Source organism: Pinus tabuliformis, chromosome 4_2, assembly GCF_031772625.1.
Source record: "Pinus tabuliformis cultivar Carrire ecotype Pingquan chromosome 4_2, CPIR1, whole genome shotgun sequence".
Taxonomy (NCBI): Eukaryota; Viridiplantae; Streptophyta; class Pinopsida; order Pinales; family Pinaceae; genus Pinus; species Pinus tabuliformis.
The window spans coordinates 1,131,470,087-1,131,485,153 of record NC_142304.1 but is presented as its reverse complement, the minus strand read 5'-3'; positions in this window follow the sequence as shown (position 1 = coordinate 1,131,485,153).

Sequence of the window (15,067 nt, the reverse complement as noted above, 5' to 3'; positions counted from 1 at the left end):
CAAGCATCCAGCAGCTTCCTTATCTCTTTTTGAATAAGGGTTCAAGTGTAGGATGAAATTTTTGCAAATTTTGCTAAAATGGCTTTACCCCTTCCTTTATAGGTATCGCATGCTAGATGATTTGTGTATCGTATGTTTTCAAATCATCATATGTCCATGCAAATACATCTTGGTACTACTTGAAACGATGAATAGAAACTTATCATTCTTGGGGAGAACAAAATGTATTGAGGTTCACATAACTCGGATCATCCTTGGTGCACAAGTTGGCTTTTTTGTGCAACAATGTGGAACTCTAGGTCTTAGTGTTGATTGGTGTCCTAAAATGGTTATGCATGTCATAAATCTTTTCTAGAGATACCACACCCTTAGTCATGGGGTTTCCTTTATGTGTTAGAGTTATTTCTTACAAATCATTTTCATTTGCATCTTTATTGATCGCTACATCTTTAAACACGCCAGCATTAGCCATGAAATCCAGTATTCATTGGTCATCATCTAACACACATAAATTAATGTTGTTATCATGAATATATGGCTTATAAATAATCTCAATATAAATACCATATCTAAGTGTTGACAACCTAGTAGCTGCATTAACTAAGGTGTTTGCGACTACATTCTGAATCATAGGAATAAATTTAATATCGAATTCTTGAATGAAAGTTATAAGAATCCATAACTCTTGTTGGTAACTTTTAAGATTAGATGACACACATTGAATAGTATTTCGTACCTAACTTCTGAAAATATATGAGTTGCCTATTACCTTTACCACTCCCAGTTTGATGTCTAAGGTTTTCTTTACTCCAGAAATGAGTGCTTCATATTATGCAATATTGTTATTGCACTCAAATTATAATTGACATGATATTAAATACTTGTTCTTCTTCAGGTCAATCAAAATACAACCAACTCCAGAACCCTCCCATGCTTTTGAACCATTAAAATAGAAATTCCAAAGATTAGAAGCAGTTGGGTTAGTTTCTACACTGATACTATTTACATATATATTACAAAATCATTTTCACTAGTTGGATTAGAAGGAAAGAGTTCCAAATGTGTATCTAGTGGTACAGAAGATGGCGACGCAAGATAACATCGAAGATAAACTTCTAGAAAGAAATTTCTGCATTTCATACGCGAAGCTAATTGGCTCATTGTGAGCTTCAAGTGTCATAAAGGTATGGCTAATAAAAATTTCACTTTAAAATCAAATATGATTATTCTTTCCCTTTTAAGGAAGCCACAAATGAAACCAGTCTCTGGATAAATATCCTTGCAACTTGCTACACCAATCTCTACTTCGACCTAATCCATAGGCTTCTGGAATGTCCACAATAACAATGTCGCTACATTGGTGAAATTTATGATAAGAAGATAAGTGAATTATAACATCATTTAGTTCACTAATCGCCTACACTAGCGATCTATCGCATTGTATTATTATGGCATCCATCTTTTCTCATTTTGCATTCATTTGCTTTATGACAAATAAAGTCATAACATTCGTAGATGCACCAGAATCAACAAGGAAATTATGGATATTATAATTAAATATTTCAAATGTTAAAATAAAATGGGGGAAAGTGGACCTAGAATTTACATTAGCTTCATTAACTACAAATTTGAGTATAGTGGGAGACTTAATAGACATGACTTGAGAATAAAAAACCATCTTACCTAATGAAATATGAGATGCAAAAGCCTAGATGATCAACTCATGTTGGCATGCCAATTTTTCTAGCTTGTAGATAGGGAAATCAACGCGATATTTCTTAACATTATCTATATTTTATAATCAATATCCTCATCCTTCGCAGGGTGTGCTCAAGTGGTAGGTGTTGAAACTTTGTTTGATGCCTTAGTAGTGATGGACTTGTTCTTATTATTCTTGGAAGAATTATTAAAAGGTCAAATGTTTCCAGATTTGTACTAAGTGCTTTGAGTAGGATTACTTGGCAGTAAAAGTTTTCTCAAAACTCGCTTCCTTACATCTTGCTCAGTGACTGGTCCTTTGCTCCTCAAATTATATTGCTTAGTTTGTTGTTGCGTAGGAGCTTCACCTGTTGGGCGATCAATAACACCTTGTTGATCATTATTTAAAATAAGATAAAAAGTGAAAATTGAATCACCAACACTTGTGTTTTCCTCTGTTGAGATTGGTTCATTTATCTCTTGAGTGTGTTCTAAATTCTCTTCTATTAACAAACCTTTTATGACATTGGCAACCTCAAATTCATGTTATGTTTCCCTTTTCAGCATGTTTATTTAGAATATTCTTTCTTATGAAATTTAAGATAATTATCCATTCCCAAGTTCTCAATATTATATATAACATTAAATCTTTGTGTAGACTTAACCAATTGAATGGTTCTCTTCTTAAAGTATGGATTGAAGGGCTTAGAACTATTAGATGCCTCACTTGGATTCCTTTTGAGCTCAAATACCTCATTAGCGAGTAAATTTAAGGACTTACTCAATACTTCCATGTCAAAAGGATCCTTCTCTTTATTTTTAGCGGAAGAGGCTTGAGAATTTTTCCAAGTGTCCTTGGATTCCTTATAATATTCTTGATCAGCAATGACCCCAATAGATCTTAGGTCCTTCTTGATAGTGATTTATTTTTCCAAGTTGAGAGCCAATGTTTCCTTCGCAACTCTTTTCAAAAAAACAAAAATATTAGTAGAAAAGGAAGTAGTGTAGTAATCCTTAGTGATTGAATCATGAGGTTGCACATCAATGGGGAACTTGTTCAAAATACAAGTAAATATTTGATTGAAATCCTTAACCTTCTCCTTGTCCCCCATATTTATATTGTTTATTTCTTTAGGTAACATGGAAGGAGTTTTATAGTCAACAAATTTATCTAAGAACAACTGCTTAAACTCTCTCCAATTATGGATTGAAATTGCTGGAAACCTATGGTACCATACTAATTCTCTACCCTCAAGAGATTATGTAAATAATATACAAGAAAATAATCATAACATACCTCTAACATTATTAGATGAAAAGTAGAAGTCATCAATGTGATCTTCAACTTTCACTTTCTTATCTAGATCATACTTTGTAAGCATATTATTTGGTTGCTTAGGTAAGAGATGAAGGTTTTCCGGAAGAGAAATAATCCCTTGGGCCATCAAATCCAATTGGTATTCAACTATGTCTTAGTTCTCGCCCTCCACTTCACTCTTTGATTCTGAAGACTCTTCTCCTTCACTATTCAAATTTTCATTTTCGTTACGTTTTTCGTTATACCTTGGTTTTTTTCATCTAAAAGAGTAAAATACGCTGAATATCCCTCTATATTTTCCCTAATAGGTGGTGGAATATCCCCTTTATGATTAAATTCTTTGAGTGAGTCATCTAAATCCTCAAGGGTGGTAGTATCAAAATCATCCACTGAAGAAACTAGAACACCACATTGGGTTGTCTGTTTCCTTGATTTCTTATGAGGAAGAGCTAATGTAACAGGGAGTAATCCAAGAGCTCCAGTAAACTGATGAGTGATAGGTTGAATCCTCTAGAGTTTCTCGTAAATAATTTTGTAAGCATGCTCTAGAATTTGGTGAGATGACTCGCCTTTCTCATATAGTTGGCTCATATATGTACGTAGAAAATTGCTACCTTGAACTAAAGGTTCTTTATGTGGATGTCTTCAGTTATAAGCCATACAAATTATACCCTCCTTATAGCACCGGAATTTTGACAGCGAATGAAATCACCAACATAAAGGGGGGTCTCCCATATATGAAGTCCCAACTAGACCTCACATTGTTTTTAGTAGTAGCCCCATCCGGGAAATAGGCCCAACTTACATAATCTTAAGGATTTTCATTAGCTACAATAAGAAACATAAGAGACTACCCATATACTTTCAAGATAAGTAAGTAAGCTCACCTTATGAAGTACTAAATTGTGATGTGCATGCACGAAGAAGAGAAAGTTAGTCTTTAGAATAAAAGTAATAGTATTACCCTAATAAGGACAAACACATATATTTGAAGGAACCATTAATAATATTGCAAAATAGTTCACAAAGGAACAATGATCATGAAAGGAAAAGACACACAAATCAAAGATGTATACTAAATCCAAAAAAATATTCCATTTTATTTAATAAATATAAACACAAGCATACAATGGAAACAATGAAAGAATAGTCTTACAATGCTCACAATATATGCATGAAAGTGTGCCAACTTTGAGGGCTTCAAATAATTAAGTGAAAGTTCCAAGGTAAAAGATGACAACGATACATCACTAGCTCCAACAGTGGAACATTAAGCCACCACTTTCTCTTTAAAAGGATGATCTCCTCTCCTATGCCTAGCTTGAGAAGCCAAGCTGAAATGTCCATTTTCTTGAGCTGTGAGGGTTTATTTAAACAAATGAGGGTACTCTTCACCAACCATGTGACTCTTGACCTTCTCTCATAGATCTTCAGCTCCCCATATGACTTTTCAACTTTTGTGTAACCATTGAGCTCCTACATGATTATAGAACTTCTTAGTGACTTTAAACATTCCATTTGTAACCATTAGGATTCTAGAAATTTTACATTTTCTATTTTTTGATAATTATATAGTTAATTTCCACCAATAATGTGGAAAAATTACATGAGACAAGATAACACTCTTGTGTTAAGAATTTAAAAAGTTACAATTTGGTGACTATGACATGAGACTTCATTATAGTATATCAATGCCAAGTTGTTCTCTTTGTTTATATTTCTTCTTTTCCTTCATGATATATCTTGCTTGTACTTCATATCCATCCTCCTAAGGACCTGGTTGAAGTATTAGAGTCTTCCATGTCATCTTGATATTCATCCATTTTTCATAATTTATAGTTCCTTTATCTCATTGTATGATGGTCCCTTTGTATCTCACCTCCACAAGTATCTTCTTGAAACTTCTCCTTGATGACCTCCTTTAACATCATCTTTTCGTGATAGGATGATAGCACCTGCAAATGAAGTCCATTCATGAAAAGACAACATTAGTCCCAAAGTCATCTATTCTTCCTTGATTTCTCATGTAAGATGCTAAATATGATGGGATAATTTGCATGAGACGATAGAGAGACCTTCTTGAGTGCAGTGTTTTAGGGTCCTATATTTCATAGGAGGAGTTGTTTTTACCTAATGATTTTATATTTGAAAAATGTAAATAATATTTCATGTTTGAAATTTTTTTCCAAAAGAATTATATATATATATATATATATATATATATATATATATATATATATATATAGAATAAAGAAAGAAATGAAAATAAAATAAAAGAAAAACAAAAATAAAAAATGTGTGAAAATGTCCCCCTAGGTGAGCAAATTTGAATTCCACCAAGAAAAATCAATATTGCATCAGTTTACATTTAAAATTTTTGAATAAAGTGTGCAACTTGTTTAAGTGTCGCTTGGTAAATAGGAAAATTAGAAATAATTTTGGCTAATCACATTGTTTAATCGTGATTAGGCTAGGAATACAATACGTTAAATTTAGTGGATAAATTAATCACTTGGTTTAATTGTGATTAATCGATAGGAAAAAGCAGTTAAAAAATGTGATCTGCTAGTTCAAAAACAACATTGAATTGTTTCTAGATAGCTTTTTTAGGGAATTTAGTTTTTTATTAACTTTACCTTAAGTAAGGGTTAATCGTGCTTTAATGCGCTTGTAAGAATGTTTGGAATATTTTATTTTAGCCTAAGTGTGCATTTTGAACAAGATGGATGGTTGAGATTGTCCCCTGCCCGGATGAGTGACGAAGGAATGTTTTCACCCCCCCCGAGCTCAACCCTGCGTTTTCCGCGAGGGGGATCCGAAGCTCTTGCTACATGGCACCCTCTCACAATTTCTCACCCCTCCACTCACTTTCCTCTCATCGCACCCCCATCCACTTCGAAATGTCTTCCATTATTGACTTTCTCAGCTTCCACTTCCACTCACCACCCACCACGTGGACCTCTTGTCCCCACCTTCCATCATCCCTACATGCCGCGACATATTCCAAACCCACCATACTTACCACCTCAGTGCACTTTCCCTGCATGTGCTCTCTGTCACCTCACCCTTGCAGACCCCATTCCCACAACTTCTCCCGACCGTTAAACTTGTCCCGATGACTCACTTCCTTCCAATCCTATGCTTCCTTATAGCACCTCTCTCGCCATGTCAGCAAGTCGTTACTATATTAACTCCCTTCCACTCCTTGTGCAATGGATACACTCCCCGTTAATGGTAACGGATTACCGGTTAATTGGGAAATCATTCTATATAAATGATCTGAAACCATAAAACTTATTTCTTTCACAGTGCCATATAATCAACAGCAGGTTACAGATTATTAAGCCACAAAAGTGATCGATTAAATTGCCATTCATTATTGTTCCAAACTAACATCAAGGACCTAGTTTAGAATTCCTTTGTCATTTCCCGACTCCAGGTAATCCGTGACATTTTCTCATCTCAACAAATTCATCATGCCGCCTAAAATGAAACTCCCCAAAGAAAAGGGAAAGAAACCAGAAGAGAACCCCATGTTGCCCCCACCTGTAGACTTAGATCATGTACCCTTATTAGACCTGCAATATAAAATTGTTGAAACCAACTTTGAATTTGACTTGTTAAAACTTCACAGTTGGTTACAATAGAAATTCCTTGACCAAAGCGATGAAATTAATATGTGGGAGTCTACCCTACATCAGTTTATGTTGTCACAGACCCATTTTTTCCCTAATTTAGTTTCCTGGTGTCAGTTGAGTTATTTCCCGTCTCAGAGAGCTATCGTAAGTCACAATGGTGAAGTTTTAATAACTATCACAGTTGAAACCATTGCCAAAATTCGCCTGGAAACAATCCCAGAGTTAGCTAGGCCACTGTTAGTAGACGCTCTTACAGAGCTCTAGAAGAATTTAACTATTCCCTAGAGAGCCAAGATCTTTGAATTTTTTCTGCCTAAAGATTCCCAATTATGAAAAACCAATCCTCCATATTCATCTTCCATTTCCCCTGAGAGAACCAAACACATTATTTCCATCCTATCCTACATTCTTAGTTATTTTTCTGACTAGTGGGTTGATGAGACCATTGTTGGCTTCATGTCAATTTTCACCATTGGTGAGCAACCAATCATTTTTAATTACAGTCAATTTATTGCAGAGGCTATGCATGATCAGTCTATAAAATTTTCTATAGAGGGAGATTTCAAATACTCCTATGTTTTAGTGTACATGTTTATTTATCAACAAGCAGACAGATTCTCTTTCAACTTGCAGAAGATGGATGAGCAGGGTAGCGCATAATTAGTCATATAATGGACATCCTTGGTGAGAAGGAATTCCATAGTGGACCAGTTCTTATACACAGTGGTATGTCTCTTACATAGTGATGTGGAGCCCAGGATACATGAAGACATTCAAAAGATTCTACATCTCAGTGATCAAGTAAAGACAGGGGATTGGTATCTTTATGAGACCTACACAAAAATATGGATATATGGGTGTGAGTTGCCACCCTATGTTAGGTCCCTATACTACTAGTGTAACCCCTTATTTTTATTAGTGCAACCCCCTTATTATATTATTGTGCCCATGTAGTCCCAATATTGTTATTATTGTGCCCCATAGGGGCCCACTATTTTTATTGTTGTTCCCTTACATTATTATTGTTATGTCGCTCTGATTATATTATGACCCCTTAGACTCCTATACATAGAAATGAGGTATTATCATTTGTATCATCCAAGAATTGTTCATTTCTATAATGTAAAGGAGGTTTCCCCCTCAAAGAGATTGATTTTGAAGTCGTTCATCTATCTTTTGTATCTTTTTGTGAGCTTGTTTCATAACATTTGGTATTAGAGCTTTGGATTCTAGGGTTTCGCTACTCCAAACAGGTCATCGTGGAATTTTCACTATAACTTTGTTTCTGCGATGTTTCAGAAGCTAAAAAAACAACCCATTTGAACTGAAATTGTTTTGAACCTCAGGTATGAATTTCAGATCTTGTCTCACTACATTTTCAAATATATGAGCTGAGGAATTTAGGGTTTTTGTAGACTCCCGAATTACATCCCAAATAGGTGACCTTGGGAAAATCGTCATAAGTATCTCTCGGAGCATCTGATTCAAATTTAGTAAAAAGTGATAGAAATCAGACACATTGTAGTTTGTTGGGTATCATTTTTAGAACATAAGGTCAAAAGAGTAACACATGGCACATCGTACAAGTCGCTCTACTGAACTAGTCTATAACTAGGTCATTGCGGGATATTGGACATAACTATTCCTTCGGGAATACATATGTGATCAGCTTTCTGGGGTTAAAAAGAGGACTTAGAGGGCTATGACAGACCAAAATTTCAGAACCTAAAGATCTGAAATTACAGGGTTATAGTCGTTTCAAGATCGAGCTCCTAAAATCAAGAAAAAGAAATATGAGGAAGTTTGATGGCAAGGATCTAGTAAATTGGATACTGCAGATGGAACAATATTTTGATCTATATGAGGTTCAACTGTTACGAAAGGTACTTATTGCATCTTTATATTTAGAATCGAATCAATATTTATGTCATAAAGGGCTTTGTTCTTGTAAACCAGTTGTCACATGGTGAGGATAGAAAGAGAAACACCTTCTTTAGCCAATTGATAAATCTCAAACAAAAGGGTTCAATGGAAAAGCACATTGAGGAGTTTCAAAAATTGAATATAAGGGTGAATTATATTCTAGAGAAACATATGATTCATGTCTTCATAGGGACTTTAAAGGATAACATTCAACATGAGGTTCGTCTTTGGGAGCCCAATTCATTAGAGAAGACATTCAGGTTGGCAAGACAAATTCAAAGCAAAATTACGGCAACAAGAAATCCTATCACTCAAAATTATAAATATGGAAGTGTTTGATCCAGGTGGATGTTGGTGGCCACCCACCTATCCCATTTGGACCCCCACAACTGTCTCTTTCAGTCTTTTCAGTTTCCTAAATTGTAGCACATTTTACTATTTTTAGCAGTTTTTCGGGTCTTGAACTTCTGGAGCTGTTTTGAGACCCTAAACGACGTTTTTTTTGGGAATCTGGGGCATCACGAGTCTATGGACCCATGTTGCCTCCCAAAGTGGTAGTACTCGGATAGATATTTCTAACGTGCTATCGTACGCATCAAACAGAGATCGTATGCCAAAGTTACGAACCTGGGAAATTGATGTACCAATTTACCCAAACGGGGTCCACAATTTGGCGTTTCATCTTCTAGGGTTAGATTTCGGAATGTTAAGGGTTTTCCATTGTTTATCAACAATAAATAGGCCTTCGAGCCTCATTGTAACACAGTTGAGAACAGTTCAGAGGCATGTAGCCACACATCTCTTCTCAGAGATAAGCTACCATCGCCCTAGCTAGTTTATTTCCATTTCTGGTTGTAAGCATATTTCAGTATTTTCCATTAATGAAATGAAGTACTATTTCCACTGCATATCTATGTTTATGGTTATCTCTATGTTTTATTGCATTCCTGTTTAAATCCGGATCTGTGGTATCAGAGCGATCTGCTTTTTCTCTGTTTTTTTTTTGCATGTCCCCAACGAGGTCGGGATATAAGGAGTTAGGGCTTGAACTGGTCGAACCTTTGCAAGACCAGCCTCGCAAATCCCGACAGCCTCCCATGGTGGATGAGAAGAAAGACGAGGGGGCAGGAGATCCTATCAAAATCTTGCTTGAAGAAGCGCTTGAGTGGCAAAGGAACGCGATGATGGATAACTTTGCGCAGATCCTTCAGCGGCTACCCAAAGGTGACGCATCGGCTTCCAACAGCTACTCTGGAAACGCCACACTGTTTAAGGTACAAGTTAATTTTGAAATCCCCATCTTCGAGGGTAAAATAGACGCAGATGTCGTAGATAAATGGTTAAATCTACTAGATGGGTATTTTTTTGTTCATGAATTTTCAAATCGGGGAAAGATTGTTTTCGCTCTTCTCAAAGCAACCCCCCACGTCAAGGACTGGTGGGAAACCTACTGCGAGCAGAAGGATGAAAGTACAGGCTCACTATTTTCAGTCGCACCCACTTGGAATGACTTCTGGGATGCCATCAAGGAGCAGTACTACCATGTCGGAAGCTATGAGGACAAATACATCAAATGGACCACACTGCGGCAAGGACGAGACCAAGATGTGCTGGAGTTCACAAACATTTTTCATACCCTTCGCACACAGTTGGGTATCAAAGATTATGAGCTGCATCTGGTACTCAAATACCACGGCTGCCTACACAAATACATCCAGGAAGAGATGCGGTTCTTGAACATCTCCTCACTCGGCACAGCATACCGATACGCTGTCAAAATCGAGCAAAAGTTCAAATAGAAGAAGCGAGACTTAAGATCTGCAAATCCGGAGCCCAAAGGACAAAGCTAAGGCGAGGTGACCCGAGACAACCCGTCGAAGCCGCAAGAAAATAACAACACCACGAAGCCGAAGAAGGACACAGGAAAGTGGTGTGAGTTCCACAAGAGTCCCACTCATAACACCAGTGAGTGTCGGACCAAGCAATCGTTGGTGGCCGAATTGAAGGCTTCCAAATCAGATGCATGTTCTGATCCTGAGCCAGAACCTGACAAGGGGAATGGTAAAGGGAAGCAGATCATTGATGCGGATCCCAGCGCCACTGTTGCCACCGCCAAGATCCAGAAGAATGAACCTGAAGAACCAGAGGAGGGGGAATGTATTTTCCACTCACAGATGTGGGTGAAGGGTTCGCCGCTGCAATTCATTGTCGACAGTGGCAGCCAAAAGAACCTCATTTCAGCAAAGGTCGTGAAGCAGTTGGGCCTACCAACTACACCACACCCACAGTCGTACAGTATCGAGTGGCTTCACGAATGATGGGATCTCAAATTTCACCAGCAGTACCGCCTTCCCTACAGCATCAAGCCCTTCACAGACGAGGTATTGTGTGATGTTACACCTCTGGATGTTTGTGATCTATTATTAGGCCAACCATACCTGTGGAGGCGACATGCTATGTATGAGTCAAGGCCTCGTGCTGTCATTATTTCTTTAAATAATTTGTTATACAGGATATCGGAGGTAGCCCCACCTACTGCCACATCTTTGATCACTGCTAAGAAAGACAGCAAGCTCATCTCCCAGACCAGGAAATTTATCTGTCTGGTTCACTCCCAAAGTAAGGGGAAGATCGTTGCTACATCCATGGCCCCCTCAAAGGGTTCCTCCACGCAGCAGCAGCAACAAAGGGATGCGGTCATGATAGAACACAAGAACAACTTCTCCTCACCCACAGGGGTACCACACAAGTTTCAGGTGAGCAACAAAGTCTAGTTGAATCGGCAGAGAGAACGCCTTACCAGAACCCATCAGAAACTCAGACCACTCCGACATGGTCCTTACACCAGTACCAAGGCTATGGGCAGCAATGCTTTGAAGCACAACATTCCTCCATTCCTTTGCCTGCACCAAGTGTTCAATATGGACCATCGTTGACCATGCTTCTCACCATTACTGGACACATGAGAGATTGCAAGACAAGTTCAGCAGATGGAGGAACTCAACGCAATGGCGACCATTGCTTCCTAAGGGGGGAGGAATGATGTAGGTGGATTTTGGTGGCCACCCACCTATCCCATTTGGACCCCCACAACTGTCTCTTTCAGTCTTTTCAGTTTCCTAAATTGTAGCACAATTTACTATTTTTAGCAGTTTTTCGGGTCCTGAACTTCTGGAGCCGTTTTGAGGCCCTAAACGACGTTTTTTTGGGAATCTGGGGCAACATTGGTCTACAGACCATGTTTCCTCCCAAAGTGGTAGTACTCGGATAGATCTTTCTAACGAGCTATCGTACGCGTCAAACAGAGATCGTATGCCAAATTTACGACCCTGGGAAATTGATGTACCAATTTACCCAAATGGGGCCCACTATTTGGCGTTTCATCTTCTAGGGTTAGATTTCGGAATGTTAAGGGTTTTCCATTGTTTATCAACAATAAATAGGCCTTCGAGCCTCATTGTAACACAGTTGAGAACAGTTCATAGGCATGTAGCCACACATCTCTTCTCAGAGATAAGCTACCATCTCCTAGCTAGTTTATTTCCATTTCTGGTTGTAAGCATATTTCAGTATTTTCCATTAATGAAATGAAGTACTATTTCCGCTGCATATCTATGTTTATGGTTATCTCTGTGTTTTATTGCGTTCCTGTTTAAATCCGGATCAGTGTTGTTGCTCCTAGCCTTCCACAACCTACAAGGTTGACACCACAACAATTGGAAGAAAAAGGAGAAAATGACCTTTATTATAGTTGCGATAGCAAATATACGAAAGGTCATAAGTGTGCTGAGAAGAAATTACTTTACATTGATTATGAAGAGGAGGAAGAAAATGATCAATAAATGTCAAAAGAATAGGATATACACCAAGAACCATCCCCAGAGAAAGAAGAAATGAATCCGACTATATCTTTTAATGGATTGGCAGGAATCACCACTCCTCAAACTCTCAGTATAGGACATATGAAGAAGAAAAAAGTTCAAGAAGTGAAAGATCACATCGAGAACCAAGAAATGAATCTGACCATATCTTGTAATGCAATTTTAGGAATTACCACTCAAACTCTCAAGATAGAAGGACATATCAAGAAGAAAAAGGTTCAATAAGTGAAAGATCACATCAAGCATCAAGAAATGAATCCGACCATATCTTGTAATCCATTGGTAGGAATTACCACTCCTCAAACTCTCAAGATGGGAGGACATATGAAGAAGAAAAAGGTTCAAGTAGTGGAATATTACATGGAGCATCAACAACAAGTTCTCCAACTTTTAAAGGATAATGCCACTTTGGTGCAAAATCGAATGAAACAACAAGCAGATAAACATTGCAGTGAAAGAATTTTTGATGTAGATGATTGGGTATTTTTACGGCTACAACCATACAAACAAATGTCCCTTAAGCAAGATAAGAAGGATAATAAATTATCACCAAATTACTATGGTCCTTACAAGGTGATGCAAAATATTGGTTGATCCGGATTTAAACAGGAATGCAACAACATATAGAGATAACCATATACACAAAGATGCAGCGGAAATAATACTTCATTTCATTAATGTAAAATATTGAAATATGCTTACAAATGGTAATGGAAATAAACCAGCTAGGGCGATGGTAGCTTATCTATGAGAAGAGATGTGGTGACTACATGCCTCTGAACTGTGTTACCATGAGGCTCGAAGGCCTAATTGTTGAGAAACAATGGAAAACCCTTAACATTCCAAAACCTAACCCTAGAAGATGAAACACCAAACTGTGGGCCCCGTTTGGGTAAATTGGTACATCAACTTCACAGGGTCGTAACTTTGGCATACGATCTTCGTTTGATGCGTACAATAGCTCGTTAGAAAGATCTATCCGAGCACTACCACTTTGGGGAGGTCAACATCAATCCATGGACGCATGTTGCCCCCAGATTTCCCAAAAAAACGTTGTTTAGGGCCTCAAAACGTCTCCGGAAGTTCAAGACCTGAAAAACTCCTAAAAATAGTAAGTTGTGCTACAATTAATGAAACTGAAAATGCTAAGAGAAACAATGGTGGGGGTCCAGGTGGACTTGGTAGGTGGCCACCAATATCCACCTGGATCATTCCTCCCCCATTAGGAAGAAATGGCCCCCATTGCGTTGAGTTCCCCCATGAGATGAGGAAACTTTTACTGAACTTGGTCCCTTGTGAGCCACTTGCCCTGGTGAAGGAGTTGGCCTGCTTTGACAACTCGATACAGTTGGATATCCTGTTGGCGAGTGTTCTTCATCTGTGTGTCCATGATCAGAATAGTTGCAGCTTGTTCCATGCAATCTAGATTTAATTCTGTGGGTGTGAGCTGTTCTGCAATGTCGGATGTGTCTAGCAATGGTGGAAAGTATGGCCACAGGCGGTCCACATTGAACACTGGGTGCAGGCCAAGGAATGGGGGAATGTTGAGCTCAAATGAATTGTCTCCCACAGCCTTAGTAATGGTGTAAGGACCATATCGAAGTGGTCTCAGTTTCCGATAAGCTCCAGTAAGGCGTTCCTTTTGCAAATGCAACCAGACTTTGTCGCCCACCTAAAGCTTTTGTGGCATCCGATGTTGATCATGTCGTTGCTTGTACTTGGCATTTGATTTCTCCAGAATGTCATGAACCTGTTGGCGAATATGTTGGATGTGCTCGATGAAGCTAGTTGCCTTGTCTGTTTCACACTGGACATGAGCCAAATCTGTGTGAGTAGCTACAAGTGGCATGGCCACATCAATGGGGCATGGTGGCTGGAATCCCAAGCCCACCTGAAAATGGTTGTGGCCAGTCGAGCTGTGAAGAGCTCGGTTGTAGCTGTGCTAAAGATAGGGGAGGCTCTCGTCCCATGTGCGTGGATGCTTTGAATTGTACATGCACAAAATGTGTACAATCATCCTATTGACAACCTTTGTCTAGCCATCAGTTTGAGGATGGAAGTCTGTGGACTTAGTGAGTTTGGTTTCCAGCATTGACCAGAGATTGGACCAAAATGTACTAAGGAACCGACTATCCCGATCTGAGATTATAGACTGTGGGATCGCAAAGTGCACCCACACTCGTTCAAAGAAGAGTTTAGCAGTGGCTTCTGCTGTGATATTCTTCTTGCAGGTCACCATAATGGCCATCTTCGATAACCTATCGATGACCACAAAAACACAGCCATTTCCATGTTTAGTGGAAGGAAGGCCTAACATGTAATCCATGGAGATGGATTCCCAAGGTCGGCTAGGGGTAGACGGTGGGTTATAGAGGCCTTGCTTCTTGATGGTCGGTTTTGCAATGGCATAGGCAGTACATGATTTGATGTACTTCCTGAAATCCTCTCAAAGATTCAGGCAATAGAAATACTTTTGCAGTACTTCCACCATTTTCTTGACCCCGAAATGCCCAGCAGCCCGATGTAGTGTGCTTCCCAAATCATCTTGGCACGCTCGCTTGAAGGAACACAAAGGTGACCCAGGTGGCATAACAGGGCATCCTAGAGGT